We start from the raw sequence: 14651 nt of genomic DNA on the forward strand, positions 1-14651 counted from the left end.
CAATTGAACCTTCAGTATTGTTTATCGCTCGCATGCGATTAAATTAATGGTGATGTAATTTGTTTTTATGGTGGGTCTATTGTGGACATATTTTTATATTTTAAATTATTTATTTTATAAAACGGGTAAATTATGGATATAAAAATTAAATTGATCAAACATTGAAAACTACATAGCTGAGTCACATGTATCTTTAAAAAAGTAAGCTAATATAATTTTAAAAATAAATTATCTATTTTTTTAAAATAAATATGATATAATCATGTAATTATCGATATTTAATTAATCTAATTTTTTTACATGCGTAGAATTGTTTATACATTGTAGAGATAGATATAGCAGAAAAATAATAATAATAAGAAGAAGAAATGAAAACAAAGGAAAATAGGTTAATTTCCAGTTAGATTAGAAAAAAGAGAATAAGATGAACAGATATTTGTTGAAAAAATCCACCTTTTGTTTAGTTTTTATTATTATTTTATATTTATAGATAGTACCTTTTGTTTAGTTATTACTCATAAAAATGAACGTGTATAATTAATTTTATTACCGTTGGTTTTTTACTTGTCTAGTCTTATATCTATGTGAGAGATTTTGTAAAATATTTAATAGAATATTTGAGGTTTTTAGCATAACTCTTTCCAAAAATCACAATCCTAACGTCTTAAATTTATTCAGGTAAGTACCAATTTTTTCTTGTGATTTAAAAAATTATAAATACTCTCTCGTCAAAAATTTTTATTTAACAGAATTAACTAAAAAAATGAAATTCATAATTGATCTCCTATACAATAATAAAATTACCTAAATTATTAATTAAAACATATTTATAATATCATTAAAACTGTTAATTGACTTCATAATTTATTAATAAAAAGGATAATTTGTTATGAAATTAGAAATCTCAAGGGATAGAATGTAATTTCCAGAACCACAAAAGGTGACTCGTATTTTAATCAAACCTCAGAAGGTATATTTATAATTTATCCTTTTATTCACAATAAAAAATAAAAAATAAAAAATCTTAGTTTTTTATTACTGTTGGTCTCATGTGAAGGGTCATTTGGGAAGAGCAAAAAAAGCCAGTTTTTAGCTTTTTTACTAATTTTAGGTCACATCACCTTTTACATTTTTTACCTACAACAAGACAATGTAATAATTAATTTAAAAAACTAACTTTTTACCAACTTTTCAAAACAATCTGAAGTATCCTAGGCCCCGTTTGTTTTGGGCTATAGGGAAGGTATTGAGACTAGTAATACCTTGCCCCTGTTTGTTTGCAGAGAAAGCCTTGGGACTATTAGTCCCTTGGTATTGCTAATACCCTTGGAAGGGGGATTGGTAAGGAGGAGGTAGAGATGGTATTAGAAAATAGTGAGGGGATTAAAAAAAAATAAAATTTATATATTGGGAATTTTTTTTCTTCAATATAATGTTTAATTTTTTATATTTTTATATTTTTTTATTATTTTATATAAAAATAATTTAACAATTCCTCATTATTAATCCCCTCACTATCAATCCCCTCACTAACAATCCCCTCACTATTAATCCCCTCACTATCAATCCCATCCATTTTATCTCCCAAAACAAACGGTTCATATCACTGGTTATCTTTTATGACGTTTGGAACATATTGTTCCTATTGTTGGTATATTTCGAATTCGGCTAATGGCCATTTGGAACAGGGCCGGCCCTGAGTTCGTCGGGGCCTAAGGCGAATTTTGAAAATGGGGGCCCTTTTATATTGAAAAAAAATTCATGAATAAAACGATAAGTTACAATTTTTTTATTTGTTTGTAACCATAAAAAAATTTCCTTACACATATAATTATTAAAATTATAAATAAAACAATTTAATAAAACAAAATTAGAACAAAAAAATTAGGAAAAAATTATTCAATTAAAATTGATAAAGACCTAGGTAAAAAAATTTGAGCAAAATTATTTATTCCACTAAAATCAAATAGATAAAGAAGGTAAAAATAAAAAATAAAAAATAAAAAAAATAGGGCCCATATATTGTCTGTATTATTTTTCTTGAGCCCAAACACTTTTTTTTTTAAGATATATTTTCATTTTAATAAATATGGACCAAACTACACTTATAAATAAATATGGAGTAAATCATACATGGACCTAAAAAAATATTTTGGGGCCCTTTAAATTGATCCTAAAACCCAAAAAAAATTCATTGAGCCTATAATATTTTGCCAAATTTAGGGGCCCTATTTTTGGGCCAAATTTAGGGGCCCTATGTTATATATGTTTATATGTTTTACCAAATTTAGGGCCCTATTGTTTTTTATTTATTTATTTACATATTTTCATTTTAATAAATATGGGCCAAACACATTTATAAATAAATATGGGTTAAATTATACATGGGCCCAATAAAACATTTGGGGCCCTTTAAATTGATCTTAAAACCAAAAAAAAAAAAAAAAAAATTGAACCTATAACAATTTTTTAAATTTTGAGGCTCTATTTTTGGGCCAAAATATGAGGCCTAAGGCACAAGCCTTACCTGCCTTAGGGCAGGGCCGGCCCTGATTTGGAACCTGAATAAAAAAATTAAATGTTAGTTTTTAACACATTTTAGATCACATTATCTCTCACATAAAAAAGTTTAAAAAATTAAAAAAGTCAAAAAGTAAACTTTTAGTTATCTTTCCAAAACACTCCTATAGACTTTTGTATTTAAATTTATTTTAGTCTAATTTGTTATTTTAGTCTAAAGGGCAAATTACACTAACGGTCCTTATAGTTTGAGTCTTGTGTCACTTTGGTCCATGACTTTTCAATTGTGACACATTTGACTCTAAATTTTGAATCTTGTCCAAATAAGGACAATTGAAGATATCATTGCTCAATTTCAAGGGCAAAATCGTCAATTTTATAAAATATAAACTAATTTGATAAAAATAAATATCAAAAAATATTTTTGAATTTATAAAAATTATTTCTACCCACTAAAGATAAAATTATATAAAATTGATAAATCTTTTGGACATTTATTTATTAATTAACTTTATCAAATTAATTTTTATTATATGTTCAGATGATGATCATGTGATGAGTGATTGTTTTTATTTTCATTAAATTAGTTTTTATTTTTTCAAAAGTCAAATACGGCAACAATTTTGATATCATTATTAAATCAATTCATCAAATCAAAAAATCCAAAACTAAAAATATTTCATATATTAAATATATCGATTACATATTAAAAGCCTAACAACCACCCATTACACGATTATCATCCAATCATATAATAAAAATTAGTTTGGTAAAATAAATAAATAAATAAATGTCTAAAAGATTTATCAATTTTATATAATTTTATCTTTGGTGAGTAGAAATTATTTTTAAAAATTCACAAAATATTTTTTTGATATTTATTTTTGTCAAATTAGTTTATATTTTATGAAATTAATGATTTTGCCTTTGAAATTAAGCAATCATATCTTTAATTATCCTTATTTGTAACAATATTCAAAATTTGAGATCAATTATACTACAATTGAAAAGTTAGGGCCGACACGAGTCCTAAACTACAAAAACTATTAGTATAATTCGCCTTAATCTAAAATAGTAACTTCCCAAACACTCACATTTTGGCTTATCTCAAAATTTTAAAGATGATACTGATCTTCTTGAGTTAAGATTTGAAAATCGTATCCAAAACATCCAACCACATAGATCTTTATATATTTATGTATTTGTTTTGTTTTAACTTTTGTCATCCTCAACTTTATACAACGGTCCAAGAGCATATATTCTTTCACTTCAGCTATTTTGACAACGATCAATAATGCACAACAAAATTTTGCCCTTCATGTTTGTTGTTTTCAGAAATCCGAGGCTTGTTTTGTACAAGTAATAAAATTAATGCTAATTTAATTAGAATGTAATAACGACTAAAGAAACTGATTTGTTAGCATGTTTTGATTAATAGTCCCGTTATATTATTTAATTTTGTTTTCTTAATTTCACTTTCAATGACGTTACCCATTTTATATAAAGCGGTTCTACACTCATCTCGCTCATATTTTAGTCTCATAATTTCACATTATTAGAGTGAAATTGTGAGGACAAAATTAAAAAAATGAATCATTTTTCTTATAGCTCTCATCGTCAAATGCACCAACATCAATCCTTGTTTCTGTAGATGTCTTGCTCCGGACAAGATCTTGTTCAAAATCTTCATGATAACAAACAATCGCGGTACAGGGCTCGAAAGACTAACGGCTCGAATGGCTCAAATTTTTTCCCGCGTGAAATTTTGATTCACGTGGAGCTCACGTGTTCTGCACAAAGTGATGAAGAAAAATGAAACAAAAGAGCAGAAACCAGAGAGGGAAAAGGGAGAGAGAGGGAGACGATCACGACGGCGAGAGAAGGTTGCAACCACGACGACGAGGGCGAGACAGACGATGACGACCGACCTGGTGTTCACTGACGGGCGTCGCTGACCACCGTCCAGCGGTGTTCGGAATCTCCATTTTGTATCTGTAGGTAAGGAATTTGAGATGTATGTTAATACAAAAAACGTTTGTCTCAACTGAATCTGGAGACAATTACTTACCTATCTGTAGGTAAGTAATCTGTATGTTGAATCTGTAGGTAAGTAATCTGTATGTTGAATCTGTGTGTATTTAGCAGATTCAACACACTGAATCTGGAGACAATTACTTACCTATCTACAATTACTTAATCTGTATGTTCTCCACTGAATCTCCATTTAATAATGATCTGTGTATGTTAAAAAAATTCTGCACTTAGGCTCCACTGCAGCTATGTACCATCTGGTTATTGATCTTTGTTTGTTATTGATTGAACATCTGGTTATTGATATGTGTATGTTAAAAAAAAAATTTTGGTTGTTCTGGAAGCAAGCCCTCTGTTAAACATTTTCATGGTTGTGATGCATGCCAATTGTTTGATGAAAGTCCACATAGAGAACTTAGCCTATTTTTTGTGTTGGTTGAGTTCACATGAAAAATCAGGACTTCCCTTACTGTGTAATCAACTTAACTGAAACATATATTTTCAGTTTGTTTCTGAACTCCCCACCGCAACATAAATTTCCTTGTAATCAACTTAACTCAACCATAGATTTTCAGTTTGCTTTTGATTCTGTTTGTTAAAATGAATCAACCTCCTCGAGCCATGCACCACCTTCTAATCTCAGTGTGTTGAATTAATATCAGTGTTGTTGAATTAATGTCAGTGTTGTTGAATTAATATCAGTGTTGAATTTCATCTCAGTTTGAAAAATTGAAATGCACATACATGCACTTACAGTTTAGTTTCTATTTGGTTTGAAGCTACACGAACTACACACTTCAATGGACATTGATTCAACTAATCCTTCATTAAATGGGAGTGAGGAAGTTGAAGAGGCGGAAAACAATCCGTCATTAAATGACATTGGTGAAGTTGAAGAACCTATGAAGGGCATGTGTTTTAGCTCAAAGCAAGAAGTATATTCATTTTATGCAAAATATGCGAAGCGCGTCGGATTTGCTGTAGCTTATAGATCACGGAATATTGGACAAGATGGGGAAGTAAAATACTTTGGAGTTGAATGTACTCGGGCACGCAAGAGAACAAAACGATCAGAAGTACACCCTCTCGAACCATCTTTGTCATCATTCATTGACTGTAAAGCAAAGGTTAGAGCAACTCTACAAAAGGATGGAAGATTTAAGTTGACCACAGTTGTCCTTGAACATACGCATGGAAGATTTAATGGAGATGTTAAAGTATTGAAATAAAGATGTCATTTTTTTCAGGAAGAGGAGCTGCTGTCTTTGCTCCGTGATGAAGAAGATGCAGAATGCTGAATCTGATTCCTGATGCATTACCTGAAGATGGGTGACTGTTGTAAAAAATGCTCACTGACAACTACAAATATGTTGTTGTAAATCATCTATTTGGAGATGTGTCCTTTTACTGTAATGGTCATATTTTATGTTCAATGATGGCAAATTGATGTTGAATGGGCCAGATTTTGAATGTATATCTGTCATGCTGAAATTTATATATCTGATAGCCACAGGTTGTATTTTATGGTTCATATTTTTATTTTTAACAGATCCATTCAATCTGCCTGAATACTCAATCTGTCATGCTCAATCTGTTATGCGCCACATCCATTGAAACAGATTCATCATAAAATGGTCCAAGTTATGGTTGTTCAAACAGTAAATTCATCCATTCAATCTGTTATGGTTGTTCAATCCATAATAAAACAGATCCATTGAAATTACATAATAGAATACGTCCATTACAAAATAGGTCCATTACAAAATAGGTCCATTACAAAATACGTCCATTACAAAATATGTCCATTACATAATAGAATAGGTCATTCACATATGTCCATTACATCCATTCAAACACTTCCCAACATATTTCCATTACGTTCATTTACATGATAAAGTAAAAAAATACACAAAATACAATGACATAAGTCATTGCCTTCAAAATCTTCTCCATCCTTTCGAGCCTTCTATCATGCTCACCAACCCTTCTCCTTAGCTCATTAATTTCTTCAGTTCTTATATCTGTGGAGGCAACATCGTTGTCATCATCATCTGCGAAGGCGAAGTAATTGCAGTGTTCGTTCACAGTCTACAATGCAAAAGAATCGGTTAATCAAATTAGACAAATGAAATTTGTAACAAGTAAAACATTAATTTATATTACAGATACTTACATATTTGTCTGGGCAAACAAAAAACACACGTCCCTCATTTCCATTTTCATTCGTTCGTACAATGTGCACGGATGCTGTTCTTCCACAATAACAGAATTTTGGCTTCAATCTTATTTTCATTCCACTAGTAGAAGATGAAGCCATTTTTTAATCTGCATAAAAAATACGAATTCATTTAACTACCTCAATCTTGATAACAAAGCCACTTTAAATTCTAATGAATGTTGATTCTTATAAATGTTGAATCCTTATGAATGTCCCTTATTCTATTACTCTCTTCTATTGCTGTCACTATTGGTCTTTAACATTGAGAAACAGATCTAAGGACTTCACATACAATTCTGCTTCAAGTATGGTCTCACCGAGGCTGAAAGATGAATAAACTATGTCACTGAGCATAGCATAAAACTGGTCAAATGTCTCAGACTCTGTTGTGTAACAGAATGTGTTTAAACTGAATCTGAATCTGTTAGAAGCAGAATCTGTGAACATTTTAAACTTTTAGAAGCAGAATCCATTTTAAACATTTTAAACTAGCTAAACTAAAATGTTGATGATGACAACGAAAATGTTTAAACTAAAATGTTTACCTGAGCATAGCATTCAACATTGTAACAGATTCTAGCAGATTCTGCTTCAGTTTGACAGATTCTCAGGTATGGTCTAACAGATTCTCTTATTGGAGATATTGTAACTAATGCTAACAAATTCCTACTTGTTCAACAAAACATGACTGCTTTTTTTTACTAACAGAGCCATTATTATCAATCTGAACAGCTGAGGATAACAGAGAACAGAGTAGCACAAAGCCAACCTGTATTATACAAAGCCAACCTGAACAGAGTAGAACAGGATGTTAGGTGGTTTACAATACTGCTTTTTTTTCTTCCTCCCAGGCCTTCATTCCATTGAAGGCCATTGAATTTCAGACAACAGAGTAGCACAAAAAATTTAAACATTTCAGACAACAGAGTAGCACAAAAAATTTCAGACAACAAAGCCAACCAACAATAAATTTCAGACAACAAAAAATTTCATTTAAAGTGGGTTCAAAATGCAACCAACATATTATGTTTTCAATATAGAGATGAGAAAGCCAACCATTATTATACAAAAAATTTCAATACAAACCAACATATTATGATTTCAATACAGAGATGAAATGCAAAACACCTAACATCCTCGAATAATTTCTACAAAATATTAGTCGTCCTCAGTCCTCCAAACATTATTATAAACCCTAATTTCTACTAAACCCTAACATGGCTAATTTCTATAAAAAAATCAGCTAATTTTTACGACTAAACCCTAACATGGCTCGATTTGGGGGTTTACCTCAGTTGTCCTTCGTACTGCTTCAACAGACGAGAGGGATGAGTCCAGATGCACTCAGTCTCCACTGAAGAGATAGCAAGAGGCGAGAGGGATGAGAGGGATGAGTCCAGATCCAGAGAGGCGAGAGGAATGAGGCATGGGTCAAGAAAAGGAAGAAGAAGAAAAAAAAAAAAAAAAAAAAAAAACGAAACTCAAAACGACGTCGTTTTGAGTTTCGAGCCAATTTTGAGCCACGCCTTTCGAGCCCTCAAACATTTTTCGATAACAAAACCTGAACCAGAAACCATTGAGAGCAGCCACATAATTAACTTTAATGCTCTTCTAATTCTATGATTTAGTTGACACTTTTTTAGAATTAAATATTTAGATTTTTGTTTATCCAGTAAATATTGGATTATATTTTTTTTGACAAATTATACTTACATCTCCTGAGATTTCTGACAAATATAAGAACCTCCCTTATGGTTTCAATAATTATAGAAATCTCATATACTTTTGTTGACAATATTAAGATTAACCCAAATCCATTAATTTAGCACAAATGTCGTTACTTTTTTTTATCCAAAATGAATCATATTGCCCCTTTGAACTAATAAGCGATTTAAATGAAATTTTTCACTCACCTCCTCTGAGGTTTTGCGTATATATTATTAAACATCTATGCATATTTTAATTTACAAAAATGATTTGGAACTCTAAAAAGAGAGATCTAATAAATGGGTCTCACTTGTAATGTGATATGTGTGCTTAGTTTTTTATTTTAAAAAATGATTGAAAACTCTAAAAATGGAGCTCTAGGGAGCTCTAATTGTGATATGCCCCACTGTGATGTGATGTTTTATGCTAGCTGATTTTTTTTTTTTTTTGCCTTGCCGCATAATTAGAGCTCCGAGCTCTATATCATCACTTGGGTAGTGATAGACAATAATGATTCATATCACTAAAAAAAAAGACTACTAATATCACTAATGTATTGGGAATGCCAAAAAGAAAAAAAAAACAAGGCATAGTGGTGCTATTAGGACACCACTTTTAGTGCTCTCAACTATTTTTCTAGTGATAGAGAGCTCTAATACTAAAGCTCTAACATGTGTTCTAGTGAGGTGTCAAAAAAAAAACAAAAACAAAAACAAAAACAAAAAAATGCTTGAGACCACCAATTAGTGGTCGCACTAATGATGTGACAGTGAGCCCCACCCACTGCCACAGTGTTCTATGCCTTTTTTTTTTCATGAAAAAAAAAATTAAAAAACATGGAAAAGCAAGCCAAAACATCATTTTAGAGCTCTACTATTAGAGTTCTCTATCATTGCTATTTTAATGTAACACCATAATAGTTTAATATAAGACCTTAAGAATAATGCTTGGGACCCCCTTTTGGGGGTCACCCCCTCACCCCCCTTTGCCACGTGGCAGGTGATGATTGGAAGAGCAGGAAAAAAAAGAAAAAGAAAAAGAAAAGGTGACCAATGAGAGAGAGAGGGGGTCAAAGGGGGTGGGGGAAAAAGGGGGGATGAATCATTGTTGAAGACCTTAATATATAATACAATACTTATTTCATACTATATAAACAATGAAATATTTATCAATTTTAATTAACGTATTTATTAGTTAAATTTCTTTTTTCTTTTATTTTTTTTTCCCATCAATTTGTCCTACTTATTTATTCATATCTAAGTAAATTATTTATCCCTAAATATTAATTTTAACAAATTTTAAGATATTATTAAAAAATTTTAATTTTTATCTTTGAGTCATTAAATTTCTAGTTGATGCATATTTAAAAAAAAAAATTCAAGTTATACTTACATGATTCAAAAAAATAAAAAATAAATATAGAAGAAAAAAAAATCTAACCACCTCACAATGAATTAAAATTAGTTAATAGGAAATGAAAGATTAAAAAATCATTTGAGAATAATAAACAATTTAAACAATTTCTCATTTCTTACACCTAAAAATAAAATTAATCTTTACTTGAATGGAGAAATCATTTTAGAATACTAAAATACTTAATTAATATGTTGTATGATACTTAAAATATATTTCTCCATCTTTATTTTTCTCATTTAAACTATTTTTATTAAATTAAATCTTGAAATTAATTTCTCACCTTCATTAATGGTTAAATTTTTACTTTCTTGTTTAATTTCTCACCATTATTTTGTTTTGTTATTATTTATAGCGGAGTGTTAATATTTAAATTATCTAATTTTACTTCTTCCGCATATCTAATACTTTATTGATAAGATTGAGAAATCAAATTCTAATACTAATTTAAACACACAACGAAATAAAACACCTTCTAAAAAAAAATATAAATATAATTTAATTTACCCTATTAAATATATATGAAATTATTATTTATTTTTCAAAATATTTTTAAAATATAAATGTAATTTCTTGACTCTATTTTCACAGCAAGTTTTTGAACTTTTATAAACAAAAAATAAAATAAAAATTCAACTATTAAGGAAGGTGAGAAATAAATTTTAAAATTTAATTTAATAAAAATAGTTTAAATGAGATAAATAAAGATGGAGAAATAGATTTTAAGTATCAAACATAACAAATTAATTGAGTATTTTGTTATTCTCAAATAATTTCTCCATTCAAGTAAAGATTAATTTTAATTTTAAGTGTAAAGACAAATTGTTTGATTTATTTATTATTCTCAAATGATTTTTTTCATTCCCTATTAACTAATTTTAATTTCTTGTGATGCGATTAATTTTTTTTCATACTTCTATTCTTATTTTTTTATTTTTTTAATCATATAAGAAATATTGATTTGCTTTTTTTAAAAATACATCGACTAGAAGTTTAATGACTCAAAGATAAAAATTAAAATTTGAGAATAATATATGATTGTGAAAAGATAAAATAATAATTTTTTCAGATATGAATAAATAAGTAATGCAAATTATCGAAAAATAAATAAATCTATTCATTTTAAGTTTAAAAAAATTCAAATAATAAATGTATTACTTAAAATAATAAATTTTAGATTATTCATGTGGTGTGAAATAAGTTTTTTATTAAATAATTAGGATATTATCTAACATTAAATTTTAGAGAGATTATTTATTTTCAAGTATTTTATCAATAAAAATTGAGTTCTTTTAAATGATTTAACAATGTCTTAACAATTTAAAGATTTTATTTAATATTGCATAAAATTTAATAATTTTATTAAATAATGATAAAATATGTATGAATTTTTTGATAATATATATGCAAAATCTTAGAAGTGATGAGTGAAATTTTTCATTTGAATATATAAAGTAATTAATGGGTAATTTCGTTATTTTTTGTATGATATTAGCATGACATGACATTAGCAAATTCTGTTAAATAAACTCACAGTGAGAAAATCTTGATAATAGTTTTAAAAGTAAAGGAGTTTATATAATTATTAAAATTATAAGGAAAATTCCTATAATTGCCAAAAATTTTAAGAGAGGTAATATAATTTACCTCTATTTTTTTCTCGTGAATTTAATATTAAATTTATAAGTAGATAGATAAAATCTAAATTTTATTAAATTACAAAAAGTGTTTAATGTGGTCAACATCCGCCGCTCGGTACAATTTGGGACCCCAAACTAGGAGAAGTTATCTGGTAGTGCAGGAGTATTGCACTACATTATTTATTGAAAGATAATTATCTAATTATATCTTAAAAAGATTTAAAAAAAGATAAATCTTATTCTCTCAACTAATAAAAATTAAGTTGACATACCACATTAACATATCTCGGAGCAAAAAATCATTTCCCCCAAACTAGAGAGGAGTTTGGCCTCGACAAAAATTATGGGTTGAGCTTATTGGACTAGATCATTTTATTTTGGGCCCTTAGCCCCAATACTGATCCCATTTTGATAATCAAATTTGTTAAATTTTTCATACTTGGGCTAAGTTTGACAAGTTGAAAAAAAGTCAAAAAGTCAAAAAGTTAAAAAATTGTCACTATTCACCAAAAGTAAAAAATTACGGCTGCACAACTTCCAATCCTAATTTTTCTCTGCACACTAATTTATACAATTTTTTAATACATATTTTTCCATAAAAAGTCAAAAAGTTAATGCAAACATTCATATTTTTTTCCTTAATTTTTTAGTCTAAAAAGACAAAAAGTACACTTATTTAGAACAAATTTATTTCAAAATTTTGTTTTTTAAAAATTTAAAATTAATTTTGTAAAAGAAATAAAATATTAAAACCACTTATTATTTTTATATAATTTTATTTTCTGGAAGTCAGAAATAATTTTTAAAAATTTAAAAATATCTTTTTAATATATATTTTTATCAAATTAATTTTTTTCATAAAAATTCTAAAAAGTTTTTTCCTCATAAACAAACCAAACAAGCCTTTATAGTTACGTGTGTGAATCATTCATTAAAAAAAAAAATTATGATAATTACAATCACATAATTTTATCGTAAATGTCTTTAAATAAATAATTGACAATAATAATTTTGAAGCTGATTTAAAAAAAAATAATCACTGTGTTTGGTTTTAATTTTTTAAATTCAATTTTTTTTTTAAATTGATTTTTTTATTTTTCGTATTTTTTTGTTTTTAGTGAATATTTTTAAAATTTTAAGCAATTTTTTTAAAACTTTTTTTTAGATGTTCTTTACTGAGATGTATCTAAAAAGTACAATATTTGTAAAAAGTCAATAAATACATAAGAAGACGAAAAATGTTTTTTTTATATTTTTTTTGTATTTTTAGTATTTAATGAATTTTTTAAAGATTTTTGTTCACAAATATTATACTTTTTAAGTGTATTTATGTTTTTAAAAAAAATTACTTAAAATGTTAAAAAAAATTCAGTGTACAGAAATTTTTTTTTTCAATTTTCTAAGCTATAAATTCCGAAAATTCAAATCAAACAAGTTAAATAGCTCCGAGTAGAATTTAATCGTCGGCAAGCTTTAGACGGATTGAGACAGTGAAAAGGCCCCAGAAAAAACATGAAGAGCATGGCCCAAAGATATATATATATATATATACACATATATATTTTATCAATAAAAGAAAAATTTTATTAGGAAAGCCATACTTTATAGTTCCGTGTGTGAATCATTCATAAAAAATAAAAAAAATCTAATAATTACAATCACATAATTTCATCGTAATTGTCTTTAAATAAATAATTGACAATAATAATTTTGAAGCTGGTTTAAAAAAATAATCACTGTGTTTGATTTTAATTTTTTAAATTTAATTTTCTGAAAATTGAATTTTTTATTTTTCGTATTTTTTTTAGTGAATATTTTTAAAATTTTAAGCAATTTTTTTTATACTTTTTTTAGATATTCTTTACTTAGATGTATCTAAAAAGTAAAATATTTATAAAAAAATTAATAAATACATAAGAACACGAAAAATGTATTTTTATATTTTTTTATATTTTTGATATTTAGTGAATTCTTTAAAAAAATTTGTTCACAAATATTATACTTTTTAAGTGGATTTATGTTAGGTGTATCTAAAAATTACTTAAAATATTTTTAAAAAATTCATTGTAAAGAAAAAAATAAAAAATAAAAAATATCTATTTTCTGAACAATAAATTCAGAAAATTCAAATCAAACAAGTTAAATAGCTCCGAGTAGAATTTAATTGTCGGCAAGCTTTAGACGGCTTGAGACAGTGAAAAGGACCCAGAAAAACCATGAAGAGCATGGGGGGCAAAGATATATATATTTATTTTTTTATTTTTTATCAACAAAAGAAAAATTGTATTGATGAAAGTCATACAAAATATATGAATTTACATCAATAAAAGTGGTGAGAGCAGTACCATACAGAGATGATAGCACCAGCATACAGAGCTCCAAACCAAGCTAGCTGATGAGGAACCAACCAAAGGAGAAAAAAACACCAAGAACAAGAACAGGACCCACTAACCCCCAAAAACAGGACACTACCCTCCAACTCCCAAATGGTCTCATGCTCTTAATAATTTCAAACTTTGTTAATTATGTGAAGCTTTTGAGTAATTCCACAAAGTTGTGGATGCATTGACTTTCAAGAAGTGTAGTGATTAGCAAAAATCATTAGTCTCGTCAAGCTTGCTTAGGGTTTAGGTTAGGGTTCATCCATTAAATCACCTTTAGTTTTAAAACCACCTCTTCATTACATGATTAGAGTCAAAAAGTCACTTAATAGAAAGATAATCTCATGTGCTATCTAAACTCCAAATTAAGTTTCTGACCCTCCCAAAACAAGAAGGTCAACTCTCAGGCGAGCGAGCCATGAACCTTTCGTTTCTAAGTTTGACTTTTGTTGATATTTTTCTATAAAATCGATATGTATGATTTGCAAGTGATTAGAGGTATTATGAAAGTTTCATAGGATTTGTCTTGGAAGGCTCCTCATTATTAAAAAAAAAATTTATATTCCAACGTAAGACCGTTAATTTGATTCAACATATTGAATTTGGTTTAAAAAACAAAAGAACCATATCCCATTGCAAATGTTAGGATTAGAGATTAAGATTTAATTGTGCAACATACCTAGAAAACTTACATTTACTTCATTTTCCGAGTAAAATCCTAGTTAACTTTTCATGATATTA

General features: G+C 27.8%; 1 long non-coding RNA gene across 1 annotated transcript; it reads right to left on the reverse strand.

Annotated features, from left to right (window-relative positions):
* Nucleotides 1-6309: 6309 nt before the first annotated feature.
* On the reverse strand, nt 6310-8189 carry LOC145796781 (uncharacterized). The gene is made up of 3 exons (XR_014337291.1): nt 8060-8189; nt 6725-6876; nt 6310-6639 (listed from the first exon to the last, which is right to left on the reverse strand). It is a non-coding gene; the product is annotated as an uncharacterized LOC145796781 (long non-coding RNA).
* Between the last annotated feature and the right edge of the window lie 6462 nt (nt 8190-14651).

Source organism: Camellia sinensis, chromosome 8 (assembly GCF_055761805.1).
Source record: "Camellia sinensis isolate YWXY chromosome 8, ASM5576180v1, whole genome shotgun sequence".
Classification (NCBI taxonomy): Eukaryota; Viridiplantae; Streptophyta; class Magnoliopsida; order Ericales; family Theaceae; genus Camellia; species Camellia sinensis.